At 45.7% G+C, this 23,278-nt stretch overlaps 1 long non-coding RNA gene across 1 annotated transcript in view; it reads right to left on the minus strand.

Annotated features, from left to right (window-relative positions):
- Positions 1 to 3,146: 3,146 nt before the first annotated feature.
- Positions 3,147 to 23,278, minus strand: part of LOC149125581 (uncharacterized) — a 32,572-nt gene continuing 12,440 nt past the window's right edge. The window contains exons 2-3 of the long non-coding RNA XR_016211444.1: positions 5,839 to 5,883; positions 3,147 to 3,473 (exon numbers count right to left, since the gene is read on the minus strand). This is a non-coding gene — a long non-coding RNA (uncharacterized LOC149125581). The remainder of the gene's footprint in view (positions 3,474 to 5,838; positions 5,884 to 23,278) is intronic.

The raw sequence follows: 23,278 nt of genomic DNA on the forward strand, positions 1-23,278 counted from the left end.
GAACGCCCGTGAAGAAAGCAAAAGATGGCTAGGAATTCGTGACTGACAGCTCAGTGCTGTCACCCAGATAATGAAGTCTCTCCTGCACACCGAAATCCACTCCGTGTACCAAGACCAGGGTCAAACACTCCTGGCGCTGAGGGGATTTCAGCTGTTCCCCGTTTGAAAAGGGATTCTTAATAACTCATCACTCCCATAGTTCCCCAGTTTTGCAGCAGACAAAAAGAATTAGATAATCATGTCACACACCGAGAAGAGAACATGTATAATGCCCAGGAGATTAGAACCTTTCAGGACTGAATGAAGGTCACTCAGTCTTCCTGATAGGAGGGAACTGAAAAATGTAGCAAAACCAACCCGGCTACTTTATGCCAAAAGCTTCCTGGGAGGGGCTGGTGCTGTGGCACCGAGGGTTAACCTGCTGCTTGCAACACCCGCATCCCATAGCAGAGTGCAGATTCCAGTCCTGGCCACTCTGCTTCCGACTCAGCTCCCTGCTAATGTGCCTGGGATGACAGCAGATGATGGCCCAACTCCTTGGGCCCATGCTACCAAGTGGGAGGCCTGGATGGAGTTCCTGGCTCCTGAATTCAGCCTGACCCAGCCCTGGCTGTTGCAGCCATGTGGGGAGAGAACCAGCAGAGGGAAGATCTCTGATCTCTCTTTCTCTCTCTCTGCCTCTCAAATAAACAAACAAGTAAATAAATCTTAAGAAATAAGAGAAGGTTGTAATTGCTCCTGTAGATGCAGTATAATCCCTACCTGCCAGATGTGCTACTAAATACTCTGATTTACTCCCGAAAACACTACCATGAAATAGGAAATCTCTCAATATAAGAAATATGGAGGGGCCAAAATTCCGATATGTGCCCCTGTTCAAGTCCCAGCTGTTCTATTTCCAGTCCAGTTCCTGCTAATGCACCTGGGAAAGCAGCAGAAGATGGCCCAAGTGCTTGGGCTCCTGCACCCATGTGGGAGACCCAGATGAAGCTTCTGGATCCTGGTTTTGGCGTGGCCCAGTCCTGGCTATTGCAGTGATCTGGGGAGTGAGCCAGCAGCTGGAAGATCTTGAATCTCGATTCTCTCTCTCCCTCCCTCTCTTCTTCTTTCCCTCTCAATCTCTGGCTTTCAGCTAAAAAAAAAAAAATCTTTAAAAAGTTCATGGAAAATTGAATTGAAAGATAAGTTTATTTTCTTGAAAAAAATTTGAAATTCATGCATAGTTTTTTCATTATACACATTTTCTGTGATTTTTTTTGGAAGACCCTTTGTGTTGCTTCATAACAAACTGCCACAAACTTAGTGATGTAAGATAATACTCTTTCATTAGTTATGGGTAAGGAATCCAAGCACAACTTAGCCGGGTCCTCAGCTTCAAAGTCTTACCCAAACCGTTGACCAGAATTGGGCTCTCAGCTGAGACTTGGGCGGGGAGGCTCTGCTTCCAAGCTCTCGTGGATGCTGGGTTGAGGGCCTTAGCTCCTTGCTGTCTGCCATCCGGAGGCTGCCCTCGGGTCTTTGCCATGGGGGTCTCTCCATATGGCAGCTTATTCATAAAAGCCATCAAGGGAGAGATTGAACAGGGAGAGGAGACTAGCAGGATGGGAGGTAACAGTCTCATGGGACGTAATAGTGGTAGTGACATCCTGCCATCTGTTCTGTAAGCAAATCACAGGTCCTGGCCACACCTAAGGGGAGGGGATTGGATAGTGCATGGATAACAAGGATCTGGGAGGTGTACTTTAGAGCTATCTACCACAGGGAGTGAATGTCAAATGTTCCATGTTTCTTTTATATTCCTACAACTGCATAAATAAAGCCCTTTGTCCAGGACCAGAGGGAAATTTATAATTATTTTAAAGGAGGCCGGTGTTGTGGCATAGCCTTCAATACTGGCATCCAATATGGGCACCAGTTTGTGTCCCGGCTGTTCCACTCTTGATCCAGTTCCCTGTTAATGGCCTGTAAAATCCAACAGAAGATGGCCCAAGTGTTTGGGCACCTGCCACCCATGTGGGAGATTCAGCAGAAGCTCCTGGCTTCAGCCTGGCTCAGCCCTGGCCATTGTGGCCATCTGGGTAGTAAACCAGGGATGGAAGACCTCTCTCTCCCATGACCCCTGTCTCTCTGTCTGACTTTCAAACAAATAAATAAATCTCTAGAAAAACATTTAAAAAATCACAACTGGGTTATCTCCTACTAATTATAAAATGTTATTTATTATATCCTAAGACTGAGCCTTCTTAGCCGCTTATCACCTTGTTTCTGGAAGCAAGCTCGCTGCATACAGGACCCCTGGGAAGTGTACGTTTAATAAGGTCAGCAGGATCATGAAATAAATATATGGCACCAGTTCCAAACCCCGTGAAGGAGCTCCAGTGGCCTTCCAGCCGAGACTCTCTTGGGCCAAACCACGGCTACCTCTGGGTGAGCTGCAAACTGAGCAGTCCTGCCGGAAGTCCCTAGCACAAGTGTCTGGGGGTGCAGGCTTGTGGGAAACAGAGAGCAGAAAACTTACAGCAGGAAATAGGTTCTAGACACGATCACTCTGGTTGCTTTTTAGTGTCTCAAGCTCGACTGTAGCCGTGGAATGCAGCCTGCCTTAATTATAGCAGCTTAAAAAATCTTTTTATCACTATCACCACATGCATATGTCTCTGTGTATATATATATATATGTATGCATGACACCCAAAATTTAGCACCACGAATTCTCACTGCTGCTGCAAAACTGTATTCTTTCTCCACCCTCTTGGCACACACTGCATCCAAGAGCAGCTCTGCAAGTCCTCCAGAGCCGTCACACTGTGGGGTGGGGGAGGGAGGCCAACCCACCCATCCCCCACCTCCCTGTGATTTCTTCAATAACTTCAGCACGCAGTGATATTGGTTCACCAAGGAAAAGCTAACAGATTTTGTCTATAAATAACTGGTTGGCAGTGCTGTGGTGACAATTTATATAATGGAACTCATGCTTAAATAATAAGGTAACAGCTTTGGACTGTGAATTTTAAAATGTTTTATTGAAATGTAGACTGATTAACAGGCTAGATTCTTCTTCTAATTATTTTAATTATAGGCTCTTAATGACAAGAAGCTGGAGAAATAAAAACACATTAAAATTACATTTTTAATGAAGCAGTACCAGGAAGCCTCAGTTTCTTTGAGTTAGGAAGGGCTAATCTGTTGTGACCAGAAACAATGTGTGTGAGCACAGAGGTTAAAGAAGATGCTCATTTTGGGGGTGGGGGGGGAGAATCAATGAGGACTTGATTTCTCTGAGAATGCAAGTAGCATAAAGAAGACACGTCATACGGTGAAAACAAGAGTTCTCGCCCCAGCTCTGCTGGACTGTGCGGCTCTGCATCCGCTGCACTTTCCTGGCCTCAGTGTTTCACAGGTAAAACATGAAGCTGAAGTCAGTGAGCCCGAGACTCCCTCTTCACGTCAGAATTCCGTAATTTCATTATCCTGCTACACGCAGAATGACAAATTTTTAGGAAACATAGATTGAGCACAACTTGTTATTAAATATTAATTCCTATGCACTCACAATGATGGTAGCTTTGGGGATATAGACAAGGATTTGCATGGAGTTTAGCAAAACCAAACTGGACATGTATCCATGTATCCGGTACTAAACTAAGTACCAGGTCTGTATGGGTGGGTAAGGTAATGGGCAGAGAAAGGATAGCAGGCACCCCCCCACCCACTCAGTCGCTCACAGACATACCTTGATTTGCTTATAAGAGGGAAAATCCCATTCATAAAGTAACATGTGAAGAGAAGTCTAAAGCGAAGGGGAGCCTGAGCCATCCAGATTATCTTGTGGAACAGCATTTCAGCAGAGAGGCAGCAGCGTGTTTTGTTCAGGGATTAGCCAGGAGGCCACAATGGCTAAAGCTTAGTGAGTAAGGAGGAACACAATAGGAGACGAGGGCATGGAGGCCGGAGAGCTGGGTCATGGAGGGCAGAACATACAGATGTATTTCTGCTCAGCACAAGGGCGCACTACTATCTGTCTTCCAGTCCAGAGCGTTCGCAGCCATCATCTCGACATACATGTCTTATCATTCCTCTCTTCTCTTTTGTAGAATTCCTATTACAGCCTCCTTGGAGAACTTCACTCTATTTCCTGTTTCCTAACTGCCATTTCGTAGTTTTAATCTATCATTCTATGCTGGGCCAAGCTCTCAATACTGTTTTCCAATTCTTCAATTATCTGTTCAAATATGTCCAATCTAGAGTTTATCCTATTTGTTGTGACTTTTAGTTCGATGACTGTATTTTTTTCTTCCCAAGATTACCAGTTTATTTATATATACACACATATATAAATATATTATATATATAAATATATATGCTTGGTTTTGTTTCATCTGTTTTGTTTCAGAATTTCTTACTCTTTTTCATGAGCTCTAGTCCTTTCTTTTGCTCTTGGAGTATCTTTGACATATTTTAAACACATTTCCATATTGGTCTGTTCTTTTCATTTTATCTGGAGTAAATATATCCCCTAGTTATTTATATCTTCCGTCTTAGTTTTCTCTGTGTGTTTGGGGATTTTGGTTGGGAGGCTCACTGTGCGTAGGAGGTTTTATTGGTTTCTCTCTCTCTCTGTTCCCCAGACCTGACAAGTTTGTGGTTGCTTTATCTTGGCCCAGTGTGCGGATCTCAGCCTTTGTTCCCCACAGAAGTTCAGAAGTTCCTGTCCCACTGAAGTGCAGACAGAGCCCGCCACCAGTCAGTGGGCTGCTTGACCTGTGTTCTCGCTTCAGGTGAGATGCATTCTTCCCACGTGTAGAGACAGTCAGCTGCCCATTCTCCACGGCCGCAGGCAGGGGCTCACTGCAACCTCTTCTCATCCTCCGCTCCCCGGCTGCAGAGTCCCCAGAAACACTGGCTTCACTCACTGAATCTGGGTCTCTCTGTCCTGCCATGTGAGTGTCCTGACCCCTGTGACCACATCAAAGGTCCCCATTCCACAGTCTGTGCCCACCGTCACGCTTAGCAGCCATGGCTTCGGCGTGGCTTACGATAGTGTATGTTTTGCTGTATTTCTGGTCCATAACGAGATGTATTTTATTTTTGAGCTTGGCCATTTGTGTTTAGATTTCTTTCAAGATCATTTTATCTACCATGGTCTTGTGTTTGGAGCCCAGGGCCTGGATGTGGACCTACCCATGTTGATTTAAATGACATCTGCAGTACACGTCTCTTTAGGAGGATTCTGAGACCCAGGAAAGGCCTTAAAGAATTAATGGGCCCCTAATGAGAAGAGCCGAAGTCAGGAATGTGTAGGGAAACCGGAGGAAACCAATCTGGCTGGAGGCAACACTAGCAGTTGAGACCCAGGGGACCCCGAAGCCAGGGCGAGATGCTCCTTGCTGTGTCTGTAACAGCCTGCACTTCCGCTCTCATCATACTATCACACCTCTGCAGTTGCTGAAGGCGGTACCAGGGACGTCATTTTTTAAAAAGTTTTGTTGTATATATTTAAGGGGTAAGACTGCTGCTTTGATGCACATTGTGAAATGGTTACTATAGTAAATTAGCATCTCATCATCTTTTATAGTTAGTCTTTTTTTGGTGGCAAGAACACCTAAAATCTACTCTCTTAGCAAATTTTCAGTGTATATAGTATTATAATTGTAGTCCTCATGCCATACATTAGGCCTCTAGATAAGAAGGCCTTTTATGACATAAACAGTTTACACAATAATCTTATTTACTTTTTAAAAACTGACACACAAATTGTATGTATTCACTGTATACAAGATGTTTTGAAGTATATATACCTGCAGAATGATTAAATCTATCCAATGAACATATGCCTTACCTCATGTTGTTGCCATTTTTGTGGTGAGAATATTCATCCATCCTCCTATATTTCAAGAATGCAACATATTGCTGTTATTAACAATAGTCACCATGTTGTACAATAAATGTCCTGAACTTATTTCTCCTAACTGTAATTGCGTATCATTTGACCAACTTCTACCCAGTGCTCCAACCTATATATTTCTTATTAATTCCTGGATTCTCTCTACCTTGTACATGTCCTGGCACAGAATACTTAATACATATGTGGGGAGTAAATGAAGAAATACTAGGCATATTAGAGTATGAAAAAAATATGTTGCTCAACATAACTTCACTCTACCAAACACTAAGCACTAGCCTGTTTCTCTTCAGCTGAACAAAACTCAGTTCCTGTATCTTCTTCCCATCAATGGCTCCTAATCTGTCATTCATTCCCCAAACTACACTATAACGCTTCATTTAAAAGTCTCCAAAAGCCTCCTAGATACAAAACACAGCTATCTAGTTTCAGTTCTTGCCTTGTAAAACTCTCTGCAGCGTAGCCTGTCCTGGAGGACTTCAGACAGCTGCTAGGTTGCACAATTTAAGACACAAATACCTGGTTATAAGTAAGCATTTGGCCAAGAGCCTGCATGGGAAGTGATCTGAAGAGAGCTGAATTTTGAAAAAAATCTGATGTGAATGTGAGAGGCAGGGCAGGTGGGAAAAGGGCAAGACTGGAAGAAGGGAAAGTCCATGAGACAGCGGTATCAGGCTTATTATTCCAGACCTGTTCGGAATCTCTCCTCTCTGTGAGGAGTTTCTTGATCTACAGGTCTGCAGGGCGCTCAGTGGTGTTGCCCAGGATGCCAGGACCTCTTCCTAGGACAAGATTCCCACTGACACTTTGTATAGTCTTGCTAGACCCATGCTCTGGGACTAGATCTTGTCTCTGAGATCCCACTCTGCTGTCTGGGGTAACTGGTACACATGAGCAAATCTTTCAACAACAGCCACCTCACTACATATCTACCCTCCTCCCCCATATACTCTGTGATTTGTAAAGTGAGGCTTAAGACAGCCATCATGTCACCAGCTTCCCTATATATACACTCATCCCTGCTCCCTCTGGCCCAGTCGCTTCCTGCCCCCATGAGGGTGCATCTGATAGCAACTGTATAGTGCTGTCTCCCTTACGGTTCTACCCTTGGTTGCTGAGGACCATGCCTCTTTGTGGTTGGGACAGGGCGCTGATGGGAATTCATTAGCCCCCTATCCTAAAGAAGTTGGAGGAGTAGGCAAGTAAACTAAACAGAGGTCTCAGCTACAGGGTCCCCATGGTAGAAACCCATTAACTGTCTTGAAATCTGAGCAGGTTATGGGGTGTTGTAAATGCTACCAAAAACTAGTTAGCCAAACGGGTACAGAATCCAGGGATGGACTTAGAGTTGGGTGAACTGATGGGTTGTTCTGTAGGATTGGGCTATAGCTCCAGAAATCCCTCCTGTCTGAGCTCCAGACTGGTCATAACAATGAGAGCAAGGCTCAGCTTATAGATAGGGCCCCAAATGCCCTAGCCACCTGGATAGAGACCAGTAGAGAGTTAGGAACCTGGCTCAGAGAGGCTTGTGTACACTAGTAAATGGGCCGTACACATACACACACGAACACACACACACACTCCAGTGGGTCTTCACAAAATTCATGGAAAATGCATATTATGAATAAACCATGCTTGGATTTCAGTTCTCTGCACCTTAAATTCTACTTTCCATGTACTGTTTGAAGTGCCTTTATATGTACGGATATACAGATGTGTGTGTGTGTGTGTGTATAATACCTGCATAATATAGTAATGTAACTCATATGTAGTGAGTTATTTTTATGTAATACAAATATTGGGGCTCAGAATCTAAAGGTTTCTTATTCTAAAATAATTGTCGTGTAATAACTGTGCTCTTTTTTCCAGCAACCTGAATTACTTGGCTTTTATCCTTAGGGGCCAGCTGGGGATATTAGGGGCCAGCTTTGAAAGCAGCAGTCAACAAACAACTCGCACAAAATGAATGCTTTTCTTTCCACAGCCCATCTAGGCAGAAGTCTCCGCTCCACTCCACTCACAGTTTTTCTCACTGTTCCATGCCTTGTCGAGGTTGCCTGGTCTGACCCGGCTTACTTGGGTGAGCCCTCTGCTTCTCTACCTGTCTCCTCAGCCTCTCTTCTCCCAGTTTGCTCATTACTCCCGAGGGCAGCAGTGCACTGCTCAGAGCTGGGGGTGGGGGAGAAAAGCTTGCTGGTAAGCCCTGGACGTAGTCTAGGAGATGCAACACCAAATTTGCTCAACCTGCTTTGCAGGATGCACCTGACAGTGTCTTTTTTATTGTTGTTCTTTCCCAACCCATTGGTGGAGTTGAGGCATTTTATCCCATTGAGGTAATTGATTCGTCATCTGGTCCAAATCCCAACATCTCTCAAGTTGATGAAACAAACCATTAAAAGAGCAGGAAATTGGCTCTGCTACAAGAAACTGACAGTGATTTCATTTTTTTTTCTTTTTACTTATCTCATCATGAACTTGGAGTGCAAAATCACTTCCATTCTTCCTGGCTTTCAGTTCCACCTGCTTCCTTTATTCTCCTTTGAATCTGATGGAGCCGGATGTGTCGTAGACCCTTTTCTCCTGGACACTGGCTGACACGGCTGAAAGATGAACTTGTTCTGTTTCCCTCTCCCCTTTCCACTCTTTGCCCTGCACCACCCAGTTAGCACAGTCTTCGAAGGACAGGTAGGCGGCAGGGAACTGCTATTCTTTTGTAACAAAATGGTTGGCTTTAGAAAGGGTTTAAAAATGTTAAAAATGCAGAGTGTGCCAGGTACTACACTAGGTCCTGCACTCCTCTGTAAACACCCGAGGCTACATGAAGCGCCCTCTTATGATTTGTGTATCTTTGGGGGAAATGTTCAGTCCTTGCTACCGACAGTCTCCATTTGGCAACCATTCACTGCACCTGTAATTAATTGACAGCGGCCACAGCACAGCCGTTCATTGGAGACCTTCTGCGAACCGGGACAAGCAGCAGGTGGAAAAATCCTACACTGGTACCTGAGCAAGTGCAGCGGGGCAAAGCTGCTGCGGGCGTTGCACAGAGCGTGCGTGCTTGCTGTGCAACTTGGTGCTTCCCTTCCGCGTGCACTCCGTCCCTTTACATCATCCACCAGAAATGTTTTTCTTTTAACTTGTCGGGGCTCCTTACGCCCGTCTCCATGTTAGTCTCTGCTTCAGCTCTTATCTTCCCTCTTCCTCTTCACAGTTTGTAAACAGCCCCTTCCTTCCCCAGCCCTGAGCTTTTGCGCCTTTCCTGGGAGTTCTCTTATCTCCAATTACTCTGTGTACTCCTTTGTTCATCTTCTGAACTTGGCGCACAAATCCCTCTAGGAGAAGCTGTAGAGTATTTTCCTGCTTCTTCATGCTGCGTGGGTTTGGGCTTCTTTTGTTTTGTTTGTTTTGTTTTTTTTTATTTCACGTGGTTTCCAAATGTGCTGGCAGGCCAAGCAAGGAGGCTGAGTCGGCTGCACGGGGCTCCCTGCTTTCTCCTGTAGGATTCCGTGGGCCATTGTCTTCCCACTGAGCCCAAAGGGTCCTGGGTCTTATCCCTGTGGGCCTCCTGGGCTTCCCAAATATCCGAGGAGACAATTTCAACTGAAGTGCAATGCCAACTTGGATCGATGCCAGGTCCTGCTGTGGGGACCAGTGGCCCAAAGATGGACAGGACTCAGTCCTTAGCCCAAGAAGCCCCCAAGCTTGTGTGGAAGATATACACAGCCACTGCCATTCTGTGCTTGCTGAGGCCTTGACAGCAGCCACACTCACGAGCTGCAGAGCTGCCAGGCAGGCAGACAACCTCCAGCGAAAACAGACACTGGAGCCCAAGTTAAGTTCTAAAAACAATGTTGTTAAGCCTTGACACGTTGTAAACTTTGAGGTGTTCGTGGGAATTGAATCGGGGGCGAGGGGAGGGGCAGGAGAGGCTTTATAGAATGCGCTATTCGAGCTAAGTCTGGAAGATTGAATAATGGAGAACGCACTTACAACACCCTTAACAAATAGGTATTTTCCAGCTGAATGAGGAAGGAAAAGCTATTATTGGCAAAGGGAAAAAACCAAATCCTGAAGGCACAGAGGTGTGAGAGCAGGCTAACTGTTCAGGAGAGCTGCTGCTTCAGGGGGCCGGGGCCTGCTGTGGGGCGGTGGGGTTGAGAGTGATATAGGAGAGGTGGGAAGAGGCAGGTCCCTGGGGGAGAGGCCTGCGAGCACCTGCCAAGGAAGGGGTGAGGACCACACAGACGGAGGAGGGAGGTAGTATTTACTGAAAGTAGCCCCAAGAAGAAATGCTGTAAAGCAACATGTCTGCAAGCTTTTTAACCAGAGCCCAGGGAGAAAGATATGTTTTGTATAGCAAACCGTATGATTCACTCTGATCTTTTTAATGCTATCCCATCCTGCTTCTGTTTTTCTGTTTTATCAAAAAAGCAAGCAAGCTAGTTCTGACTCTGAACCTCTTTCCCCACTCGAAGTTGAGAAAACACTGACCTAAAGCATGAGGCAAAGTTAAAGTCAAGGAGAGAAGCCAGGGACAACTCAGGCTGAGGGGCAGCCAGAGACTGATGAGCAGGTGCCTGTGGAGGAGCCAGACACAGGTGTTGGGAAGCTGTGATGAAAGTTGTATGTCATCGGTGTGGGGTGTTGCGCTCCAAGATATGGGACTCAAGAAAATGATGAAAGTCCTGATGTGTTGGTAAGTTAGGGAGTCCTGGCTTTTTAAAGAAGCAATTAGAGGCATTGCAGAGTTTGAAGCAGGTGTAATCAGTTAGCTATTGCTGAATAGTAAACTACCCAAGGCTTAACGACATCAAACAACCAACGTTGATTGGTCTTCTCACAAGCCTACTAGTTGGCGAGGCAATTCCGATGCTCTGTGTTGGTCACACAAGAAGAAAATAGGTTGGCTAGGACCTGGGTCATCCAGTGTGGCCTTGACCTGGACAACTGGGTTCTCCTCCATTTGTCTCCTACATCTCTCCAGCAGGCTAGTGTGGGTGTGCTCTTGTGGCACTAGCAGGGATCCAAGAGCTGAGACCTGCCAATGCTTTTTCAAGCCTCTGCTTGTGTCGAGTTTATTATTAAGCCCTTGGTTCAAGCAAATCCCATGCCCGAGCCTAGAGTAACTGTAGGAAGGCACCACCAGGGGTAGAGGTACTGGGGGCATGAAACATTGGACCATGGATGCAACCAGTCTTCACAGTAGAGAAGAAATTCAGTCAGATCTCTGTCTTAGGAAGATCACACTGGCCACTCTGGAGTGGAGGGAGGCGATGCTAGAAACAGGGAGGCCGGTGGGAGGGTGTTTCAGTGACCCCAAGAACAGACGACAGGACTCAAGGACTAGGGCTGGGGAGGAAAGGATTGCTGGAGAGGGCAGGCGAGAAATCACACCTTCTCCCCTCCTGACTTCAGAACCAGCTGGGACAAACACAGGGTTAGAGAAATCAGAGAATGTGGCTTTAAATCTGCTGCCAGAGGAGCTTCCTTAAACTCTCTGGGTCCTTCCTGGCCCCCTCCCCTAGGCTAGGCCTTGGGACAGCCTTGCAGAGTAGACCCAGTCACTCGGGATCCCTGCTTCCCACTGCTCTGGGGGAGAGAAGAAAGGAAAGGAAGTGAAAGGGTATAGCTCTATGGGTTGGCTCCACCCAGTCACAAGGTGCACCTGCCAAGTAGGGGTGAGTGATGTGTGGAGAGACAGGCCAGGAATGAGACACCAGTGCATGGCTCACACACTGTTCCTTAAGGGCCAGAGAGTAAATATTTTCCCGTTTGTGGGACACCGGGTCTCTGTCGCACGATACAGATTGTCCACTGTGGCTCTAAAGCCGACATAGGCAAATACACGTGAATGAGTGGGGCTGTGTTCCAATGCAACTTGACTTATGGATGCTATAATTTGAATTTTCACATGCCACAGAGTATTCTTCTTTTGATTATTTTCAGCTATTTAGAAAAGGTGAAAAGCTCATTCTTAGCTTGTGGGCTGCACAAAAACAGGAGTTGACTGCAGATCCCTGGCCGAGCTGCAGCCCCTCCGCAGGAAAACGTGAAGTCAGGAGAAAGGAGCCCTCTGGGAAAGGGTGATGAGGGTGATGTACCAGGCCAGTGCTGTGACTGCATCCCAGGACACAACTCCAGCGATGGGAACTCAGGTCAGAGGGTGAGGGAGACGGCAAAGGAAGGGAGAAACATTGTTACACTAGAAAGGAAGGGAATAACATTGTTACGCTAGTAACTAGTAACCGCACACTTTGCCTTGGTATTAATCTCTTCCAAAACCATTCCAGGGAGTTTTTCTGACCCCCTGTGTGGCAGGGAGGCAACAGGATTTCAGAGATGCAAGTGAACTTGACTTGCCCAAGGCCGCACAGCAAGGAGGTGCAGAGTTTATCTTTAAGTCGGAGGACCTTTGTCCCAGCGCTCTACTATCTTGGTCAGAGGAGCCTTCCAAGGTCTCCAGCTCTCACAGGTCAGCAAAAGCCTTTCTGGTGAATATCTCTTTCACAGGACTCTGTCCTAACTCGGACTTGCCAGACAATGGCTGAGTCTTCAAAATCCCAGACGTCTGCCCACTAGCACATCGGAAAGAGACCGCCAACCAGGCCCCCAGGGCACCTCTTTTTCCCAGCACCCACCTTCTGTTCTTCAGCGATGATGCACAAAGATTCCTGAGGAAATGGGATCCCTCCTCTCTCTCCTTTTGTGCCTTTTTGGAGCATAATTTTTAAAATATGGAGGTGAAATTTTCATAACACAATAGTGACCATTTTAAAGCCAACAGTCCAGGGCATTGAGTATATTCACAACTTTGCAGATCCATCACCTCTACCAAGTTCCAGTGCAGCACACATTTCCCATCATGTTAGAGCTTGCTCTGGCTCACTGGACAGTCCATTGCTTGAGGCCAACATCTGCGTCTGAGGGTCTGAGAGCATCTCGTAGACATTCCTAGGAAGGCTTGCAAATCCTGGCCCAGTAGAAGTCCAGAACCCCTCCTTCCCCATTTCTCCTTCTGATTTGGAATCCAGTCCAGGCCTTCTTTCTACCACATGCCTTCACTCTCATGGAGTCAAAACAGCAAGATTCACAGTAAGGTTGACTCTCTGTCTCGTCTTCTTTGAAGGTATCTTTTCTTTTTTCTTTCTTTTCTTTTTTTTTTTTTTTTTAATGGAGCAACCGGGACTAGAATCCGGTGCCCATATGGGATGCTGGTGCCGCAGGTGGAGGATTAACCAAGTGAGCCACGGCGCTGGCCCTTGAAGGTATCTTTTCATCCCTCTCTCCTCTGACTGCACATGGCCCATGCAGATATTAATTTGCATCAAGCTATGGTTAAATTTTAAATGTGCTTCCAAATTTATATTCTGTTTCTAAGTGAACAACCACAAATCTGAATATTGAAACTCCTTAAATAATTAATTTTTCCAGGATTTCTTTCTCTTTGAGAACAGCAAATTTCATAAATACATAAATGTGAACTGAGAGGTTGGACACTGAGGCAGATAAGTGAACAACTTCAGAACAGAATTAGAAAAAAATAGTGAATTATTTTTTATGTCACAATTTATTAGTCAAGAAGTTTATGTTAAAAAGAGAGAGAAAGAGAGAGAGGCCCTAAGCTATTTTGCATTTTCTACAAATTGTCAAATGGAAATCAAACCTCCCTGCTATTGTTTCAGGATGTTTTAGTGCCTAGAAATAGCTATAAATTAGGCCCATTCACCATTGGAAAGCCCTGAGTTTTCCACATTACAATTCTATACAATTTACATGCTATGCAAATCATGGTCCACTGAATACCATCTAATGCATTTATTCTTCTTCAAAATTAGCTAAACGCTGCCTCGCTGCCTCGTCCTCTGCTAACTCAATCCCTCTGCAAAAACAGGTGTAGAGACAATTGTCTGACATGTGCTGTGATTATGAGTTCTTCTTTGCCAAAAGGTATATGACAGGACAATGGTAAAGAATAATCTAGGGGGCCTTATTTCTTTTTTTTAAAGGTTTATTTTATTTATTTGAAAGTCAGAGTTACAGAGAGAGGTAGAGACAGAGAGAGAGAGAAGTAGAAACAGAGAGGTCTTCCATCTGCTGGTTCACTCCCCAGATGGCTGTAACGGCCAGAGCTGCACCAATCTGAAGCCAGGAGCCAGGAACTTCTTCTGGGTCTTCCACTGGGTGCAGGGGCCCAAGGACTTGGGTCATCTTCTACTGCTATCCCAGGCCATAGCAGAAAGCTAGATTGGAAGAGGAACAGCCGGAACTAGAACTGGCATCCATATTGGATGCTGGTGCTTTAGGCCAGGACTTTAACCCGCTGCACCACAGCACTGGCCCTTATGGAGACTTATTTCACCAAAAAACCTAATTTAAAATCTGATGATGCTCAAGATGTGTGGAAGTGAAGATTAAAGATTGGAGGCCAAGGCTGGGGCCAGCACTGTGGTATAGTGGGTAAGGCTGCCACCTGCAGTGCCGGCATCCCACATGGGCACTAGTTTGAGTCCTGGCTGCTCCACTTACGATCCAGCTCTCTCCTGTGGCCTGGGAAAGCAGAAGATGGACCAAATCCTTGGGTCCCTGAACCCACGTGGGAGACCTGGAAGAAGCTCCTGGCTCCTGGCTTCGGATCGGTGCAGCTCCAGCAGTGCAGCCATTTGGGAGTGAACCAGTGGATGGAAGACCTCTCTCTCTCTCTGCCTCTACCTCTCTGTAACTCTGCCTTTCAAATAATGAATAAATAAATCTTTAAAAAAAAAAAGATTGGGGGCCAAATTTCCTGGAGGTGAAGGTAGGAACTTGGGGACAGAGCTCAAAAGTGTAGAGACTAAATCTGCTTATATTGCCATAACTTAAACAAAACATTTATGAGAAACTGACTGGTTCCAGAATAGTGTTTCTTATCCCTCTTCATATTCTTTTTTTTTTTTTGGACAGGCAGAGTGGATAGTGAGAGAGAGAGACAGAGACAAAGGTCTTCCTTTTTGCCGTTGGTTCACCCTCCAATGGCCGCCACAGTTGGCGTGCTGCGGCCGGCGCACCGCGCTGATCCTAAGGCAGGAGCCAGGTGCTTCTCCTGGTCTCCCATGGGGTGCAGGGCCCAAGCTCTTGGGCCATCCTCCACTGCCTTCCTGGGCCACAGCAGAGAGCTGGCCTGGAAGCGGGGCAACCAGGACAAAATCCGGCGCCCCAGCTGGGACTAGAACCCAGTGTGCCAGCGCCACTAGGTGGAGGATTAGCCTATTGAGCCGCGGCTCCAGCCTCCTCTTCACATTCTAACCATCACCTGTACCTGTTAGTTTTCCCAGAAAACTCCACTGTTAGGATGGGTTGAGGGCAGTCATTTATGCTGATCTTCAATTACACTGTTAGGTGGAAAAGTAAGGGTGTAAACAGAGCATTGTTCATATCCTCAAACTCAGATATTCTGGGTGCAGTAGCTAGTTCACCTACAAGCATAAGGGACATTGCCTTAAAGCTGGGAAAGAAAAATAGGTTTGGCTTCTCCCGTGCGATAGCTACAGCAATGTGAAAGGGCTCTGCAGGAGTAATTTTTCTGGGCAAGGGTCCCAGAGCTCAATTAGGAACCCATCAACCCCATTATCAGTCTGAAGCTATAAGGGTAATGGCAAGCTCTCTCCCACAGGGCACCTGGGTTCCCTGTATATGGCTCTGAAGTCTGGGGGTTCTACTGGAAGGAGATTGTTCCAAGGAGAACTCCTCCAAGGAGAACATGCAACAGGACTATTCATCTTGGGGGCTGGGCCTAGGAGAGACATCACTGCATGGACTCCCTCCATCTGCCCTATGTGATGCCCCACGACTTAGCAGACAATAACAGAGGCCCTATAGAGTTCAAGGCTCAACCTGTCTGGTTTAGATGTGTGAGCTTGGGTAAGTTCAGCTTTCTAAAACCTCAGTTCCCACATTTGTAAAATGGAAATAAGATCACCACCCACCTCACAGAGTTGTTCAAGGCTTAAAGAAATACATGAAGCACAGTGGCTGAGAATAAGTGCTCAGGATATGCTAGTTACCATGAACACTCAGAGTTAACTTACTCTCTTCCTATTCACCAACACTGGGATGACCAAACTGATTTTTCTCACCCAGTAAATGTCTCGCTCCCCACCCCACCCCCATACTTGAAGACCTTTGGGCCCTACATGCAGTTGTGTATTAAATATCTAGGTAGGGTCCCTGTAAAGGCCTGGATTTCCATTTTTGAAGTGGGTTTGGTTTTGCCATTGGGGGAATGTCTCAATTCACAGACCATGTTCTTTCAGTCCTAATAAAGCTATAAAAGGCTTCTATTTCTGTTCTGTATCTCTAAATCTCTGATGGGCATTCTTCCTGGTAGTAGGTTTGCCCTGACACCTTCCCAGGTAAATCTCATTTTCCAGAAAAGAAATGGGCTTTAATTATGTGATAGATGTTTATGGCAATGACTGTCAGTGAATCCTGTCTTCCCACACCCATGCATTTGGGTAGTCTTCTACCACATTTGACTCCAGGTTTGGCCACGTCACCTGTTCTGGCTCATGGGACATTAGCAAATTTGACAGAAGCAGAGGTTTGAAGCATGCCTGAGAGTTGGACTTGACTCCCACTTGTTGAGAATTTTTCTGGCACCATGGGAAGACACCCAAGCCAGCCTGCTGGAGACAATGACCTAGCCAACAGCCAGCACCACCCCCATACATTGGAGTGAAGCCATCTTGAACTATGTGATGATTGCAGCTATGTGAATGGCTCCAGTGAAGGCAGCTCCAGAGAGACCAGTTGAGTCTCTGTTAGAGACCTACAGAATAAGGAACAAATAAATGGTTGCTCTTTTAAGTCACTAAGTGCTGGGTGGTTTGTTAGAGCAAGAAATAATTGATACAACCTAAATCAAAACATAGAGACACAATGGCAGTTATTTTGTTCTACTTTCTGTGTTTCTAGCAAAGGCATTTTACCACACGGTAAGGAGGTGGGATTCATTTCTGATAAATTCAGAAAGCTCATTTATCCATTTCAGTTGATTGGGGATAAATAAGAAGTAAGGTCAGTGCAGTTTTCAAAAAGCATAGCAACGGAGCCTTCACCTGAACACACTGAGAATTTCTGGATGGCAGGAGAGATGTGCTGGCAGCAAGGGCAAGCCATGCTCCTGGGAATAGCTCCCTGACATCACACTGTGCAGCTATACCAGTTCTCCCTCCCGATACTTAGCATGCATGATTACACAGGCATTTTCAGCAGTTTTAAAAGAACATAGATTTCCATCTGGCAAATGGATGCAGCCAAGTGGTGGAGTGAAATCTGGGGACACTGGTGAGAAATAGCACTGCCTAACCAACAGTTAGGACAAGGAAGGGAATGGGGAGAGAGACTGAGTCACTCAAAACAATGATAAAAAGCCAAAGAAACGGAGTATTCAGAGCAGAGAGCAAATACTAAAGCCTCTGGCTTCCATGTGATGCAAAAACAAGGAGCTATCAATACTCAATTTTCCCAAACAAATGCTTGGAGAAAGGTTGTGTTCTTAGGTTTATGTGTCAGGATTGGTAGTGGAAATGGAGGAGGTAGAGATGGAAATGGAATGATTCAGAACTCAGTGGAAAAGCCCAGTCTCCAATCATGTTTTCCACAGGACTGAGAAAGAGATGCTGGTTCAGTGCTTTGTTCTGGAGCAAACGTGGCCAAGAGTAGAACTGATGCTGATGGCAGTAAGGAAGAGAGACGCAAAATGGGAAGCATTGTCTAGCTCCACAGTGCTCATCAAACAATCACAAGTGGATTTTTTTTTTTTCACATATAATGGGAATTGCTCAACTAGAGGACCCAACGGTTGCTTTGAAAAGTTAATTCAAATGCTACAGAAGGTAGCAAGGCCACGTGCTGTTTTCTAGGACTTGCTCTTCCTTCCCATGGCTGTTTCCCCTCAATCCTGCAGAGTGGCCACCACTGCTGTCTACACAGCCTGTGTGCCTGGCTCCCTGGGGTGGGCCATGACCTACAGTAAAGGCATCGGTGCCTGCTAAGCTCCAGGTGACCCCACTAGAGCCAATGAAATGCCACAGACTTTGGGGAAGAAGACAGATACTTCCACTCTACAAAAAAACAGAGGGCAGGTGCCTCCATTTTCTACCATGTGCTCTTAGGTTCTGGGATGAAGCTCCTTCTCTCTCAGCCTCAAAACAGGTGGAAGATGGTCCTATAAGGTAGAACACTGGACTCTAAATGCAGCCACATCTGAAACTACACTTAGCCATTCCCCTGAGACTTTCCATTTACCTAGACCAACAGGTTTCCATTTTTACTTAAGTTAATTTGCACTGGTTTTTCTGTCACTTGTTATCCAGAGAGTACTAACTATGCACCGCTCATCAGATCGTCCATCTTTAATAATGAGAGAATTCTGCTAAAAGGTAATATCTATCCATAGCCTGTAAGTCTGATTCTAAGAGAGGAATGAGGGAGGGAGAGCCTTACAATCTTAAGCAAAACAAGTATTTCCAGATAAATTGCCTCCCATGCTTGTAACCAATTCAATAGCATTTACTGGGAACCACTCGACTTGCAACATGTGTTATCTCCTCCTTTCCTCACCATCATGGAAGGTGAATGTATAGAATCACATTGAATGCCATTTACATCATGGGTAGAAATGTGCCCTTGAACGTGATATTGCTATAGTTATTAGAGTCTACTAGCAGGAAAAGCAATTAAAATGAGAAAAGCACATTATCATGTTTTAAAATAGCATTTGTTGTCCTTATGTGAACGTAGTCTATACCTTTTATAAATATTGCCTGTTACTGTGTTGTTAGCTAGAGTTATGCAGGCATGAAATATCCTTGGCTTGCAAATTTTCTATTAACTTGAACATACTGGGAATGCTCAACAGCAATGAAGTGCTGAAAATGCCAAAGAAATTAATGGCTTTGTGCTGTACTACTGAAATGTGTCCACTAATATTTAAAATTCCATGTCCCAGGATATCACTCCTAGCTGCTGACTTCAGCTGAAACGTCTGGAATCTTCTGGAAGCATCAGGCCATTTCTCAAGTCTCTCTCTGTTGGGCTTTTGTTTTTCTCTCTTTTACTTCTTTTCTCCCCCTCTCTCCCTCCTTTCCCCCTTCCACACTCCATGGCTTCTGGCATTGACTGAGAGCTATTTCTAAGAGATCAGAAAAGGGTTATACATATGGAATAGGTTATGATTTATTAGGACACATTTCATGTTTTCTTAGGTTAAAAAAACCCACCAAATGTGCTAAATATCCATGTCTCATTTAAAATATGCATGTGAAGTCAACATCGATTGGCCTTGCGATCCATTGTTTGCAGTGTCTTTGAGAGAAGCCTCACAGGCCATGTGCAAGGTCCGGGTAGTCATCCATCAATGTCATGTCAGAGAACTGCCCTCTGCGGCTCCCCAGTCACGCTGACCCTTGGTTGCTGTCTGCCAGAGTGTCTGTGCCAATCAAACCATGGCACTGACCTACTTGAGGACCTTGGTATGCCTTTTGTGGGATCTCGCATCTACAAGCCCTGGTACACGCTGTTACAAAATCAGAGCCTGGTTTCACAGAGGATGTAGTGGAGTCGTGTATTGCCTGCCTGTCTGCCTTCTCCGTATGATCCTCGCTTTATTTCTGCACAGATATGTGTGAAGTACCCACCACGTGCCAGGCTCTGGGACAGACACCAGAAATACTTCCCTGCTTCCCAGCATCTCCTCACCAATGCTCTCCCTTTAATGTATCCCGTCTGCCATTCTGCTCATTATGGTTGACAACCACGACAGCAATGGCCAAAACAGCCTCTCGCCCCCACAGTCTCTGCCATGGGAAACGGGGCCACCCTTACTCAAGGTCAAACCCTCGGTGAGCCTTCCTTTCTCCTCTGTCCCTCACTCACCGTCTCCAATCATCTAGCAGGTCCAATTCTTCTCCTTAGCATGCCTCAAGTCAACAGACCTCTCTGTTCCCATTATCCTGGCTTTGGGTAGGCCCTCAAAACCGCAGTGTCTCTCCCTCAAGTGTCTCCAGCTGCAATTTACTTACACGGTGCTGCCAGAGGCAGTTTTCAAAGCTACATGTCTGACCATGTCACTTCCTTGCTGACAAACCTCCCATGCTCCCTGCCGCCCCTGTGGGATCAATGCCCGCTTTCTCTGCATGACAAGGTCCCTAGAACCCGACGCCGCCTGTATTTCCAGCAGCCTGCTTCTTTCCCGTGTGTGTTGCTTTTTCACCTCATCTGGCCTCACACACAGCAGCATGCCGCTGGGCCTTTGAACCCCGTGTTCTCTGCTTCTCAAAAGCCCTTCTCTACCTTCCCTGCCTGGAGAGTGTCTTTGAGGGTTCTTCAAAAACTTCATGGAAAACAGAATTAAAAGATAAGTTTATTTCTGCGCTGAAGCTTTGGAAATCCATGTATAGTTTTTTTTTCATAATCTGCATTTTCCATGAATTTTGGAAGACCTCTCTATGCATGGATTTCAGACCAAGTTTGCCTTTCAATTGCATTTTCCTATTTTCTACTCATCCTTCAAGATTCAGCTCGAAGTGCATTTTGTGACGTCTTTCCTGATTTCTCCAGTTTGTTGTTAGTGTTCTCTGTAACTTCCCAGATCTTTGAATCATATATTTTCTAGCTTGTTTCCTTAATTTTTATTTGTCTCTTCTTTGTTTAGTGAAAGGCAAAGAGGTAGAAAGACAGAGATCTTCCATCTGCTGGATCACTCCTGAGATGCCCACAACAGCCAGTTGGTCCAGGCTGGAGGCAGGAGTACAGAACTCAATCTGGGTCTTCCACATGAGTGCCAGGAACCCAGTTACCTAAGCCATCATCTGCTGCCTCTGAGTCTGCACATTAGCAGGAAGCTAGGTAAGAAGCAGAGTAACTGGGACTCAAAGCAGACCCTCCAATATGGGATGCAACCCCTATCATTCTAAGTGGCATCTTAACTGCTATGCCAAACACCCAGCCTTAGTACTTGTTTAATATCCAATTTTGATAATTTGCTTACTGTTGATCTACTCTATTAGCCCATGAACTGCTTAATACCTCATTCATCTCAGTATTCCCAGTAAGCAACACGAATCTTGACATTACAGTAGGCATTCATTTGGCATACCTATTCACCCTCCTCCCATCAGAAGGGTGAGAGAAGATACATACACTATTTGTGAAAAATCAACTAGCAATATGTGGTAGTAAACAGAGGCCAGTGAATGGTGTAGTCTTACTGATTTGGGAAAGGGAAGTCAAGGAGAGATTTGATTTGGATCTTGGAGAATTGTCACCCAGTAGGCAGGGAGGAACTAGAGGAAGGCCATTAAGGAAAAGAGAAACATTGTGAGCTAAAGTGCAAAGTCAAGAAAGCAAGCGGCATGCCCAGGGCTGGTGGGTTGGTGGCAGGGTGACCAGGCTGGGGAGGACCAAGAACATGGACTCTGACCCATGTACAACTGAAAGCTTTTGAACAAGGAAGTAGCTGTTGAAATGATATGTTAGGATTAATTAGCAGGTGGTAGGCAGGATGGACTAAAGGTAGACAAGCAAGTTGGGAAGCTATTGCACAACCCCACTTGAGGGATGAGCTCTCATCCATGGTAGTGACAGAAGGACTTAGAAGGGAAGGGCAGACAGCTATCTTGGGAATGGAACTGAATGGCCCAGGTGACTCCCTAGACTAAAAAGAAAAAGACAAAGGTGATGCAGAGCTTTCAAGCCAGGGAGACAAAATATGGCAACCGGCAAATAAAAAAGCTAATGGAAAGACCCTATCTGGAGGGGAAATGATAACTTTTGTTTGAAACCATTTACCTTGGAGAGAACCGCCGGATCACTGAAAGGAAATGCCCGACAGGCAAGTGGAGATGGAAGGCAGTATTGCATGGTGGTCTAGCCGGGCTGGGTCTGAATGCAGTTGCACCAGTTGTTAGGTGATCCCAGGCCTCAGTCTCCGCAAATGTTAAGAGAGGCATCATTCTATTGCTCATCTCACAGGGTGGGTGGGAGGATAAACGAGATGACATAGGAAAAAGCACCCATCACACACAGAGTCCGGTCCACAGCCAGGGCTCAATAAATACTGGCCATGGTCATTACTAACGAAGGCTGAGAAAACTCTTCAGAGTACAGAAAATCTTTCCATTTTACTTTCCCAACAATGACGTAAGGTAAGTCGTAGGACTGTCATCCATTTTAGAGGAGGAAACTATAGCTCAGCCAGGTTAATCAATCACACAACTTGTGGGTGGCAGAACCAACACTGAAATCCAGCTTTTCTGTGCCAAACCACCCATGCTATCCTGCTGAACTTGTAAATCTGATTTAGATTTTGGGACAGGAAGGTGTAAGTCATACTACCCCCTAGCATCACCAAATTTCAAGAGTAGATTTTGAAGCGGTGTTTTTGTTGTCACAATGAGAATCCTGCCTGGGATATACCAAGGCTATCAGGTTTAGCCCTCAATAGCAAATTGCTAGAGGAGGGGTCCTTAAGGGTTACCTAGTCTCTGCCAAGGTAACTTGCTCAGCTTGGGCTCCACTGCCCCACCCATCCCTGCCAGCCTTGCAAGGCCCTGGCATATACTGAGTCAGATCTTCTCCTTTAATTTAGAACACAAGATGCTAATAACAGTCTGATACCTGTCAGCAAGAATCTCACCCGGCTGGAACAGCTGCCCATAAATCTCACATTTGAAGGGATTCCTCCAACATTACAAAGATTGGGAAATCGTGTGAAAATGGCTATTGCTGACCCTTTTCTGCCTTTGAATTACTGCTTAGCTTTCTGCCTGGACATATGGAAGGAAGAAATCTTTGGGGACGTTGCCAGATAAAGCTGGCTTACCTTGGATTCCTGAACAGACTGTCTAACAACAGCCTCCAAGGGGAGATGCAAAGGAGTACAGCGGAATCATAAGAATAGGGCCTTTTGTTCTCTTTTTCCAGTAACTCCTTTCACTTAAGAAGTGGGTAAAGGGATGGCATGACACCCTGTAGAATGAATGGGAAAGAGGAGATGGCACTTTCGGGAAAGCTGTATTATTCAGAGAATGTAAAGAATGAGATGGCCAGATGACGTTCTTCCACCAGGCGTGGAGGCAGGAGCCTGGCCTGTGGGTTTGCGGGAGGCAGAAACAAGAAGTTTCCAGTTCTAACCCTACTGTGGAATGCTGATGCCATCATGGCCAGGGGCATATTCTACTATTTCCATGCCTCTTTTCCCACACCTATAAAAAGGAGTTCATCAAAGGTGTTGCTGAGACTTAATTAGTTAGTCCTGTAAAGTGCTCCTCAGATGTAAAGTGGATTGTAAAGATCTATAGTTGGGTCCTCTTTTAAGAAACATAGGTTAAGATTGAGA

The sequence above is a fragment of the Oryctolagus cuniculus genome, chromosome 7 (assembly GCF_051225735.1).
Source record: "Oryctolagus cuniculus isolate XC-2025 breed Fujian yellow rabbit chromosome 7, ASM5122573v1, whole genome shotgun sequence".
Classification (NCBI taxonomy): Eukaryota; Metazoa; Chordata; class Mammalia; order Lagomorpha; family Leporidae; genus Oryctolagus; species Oryctolagus cuniculus.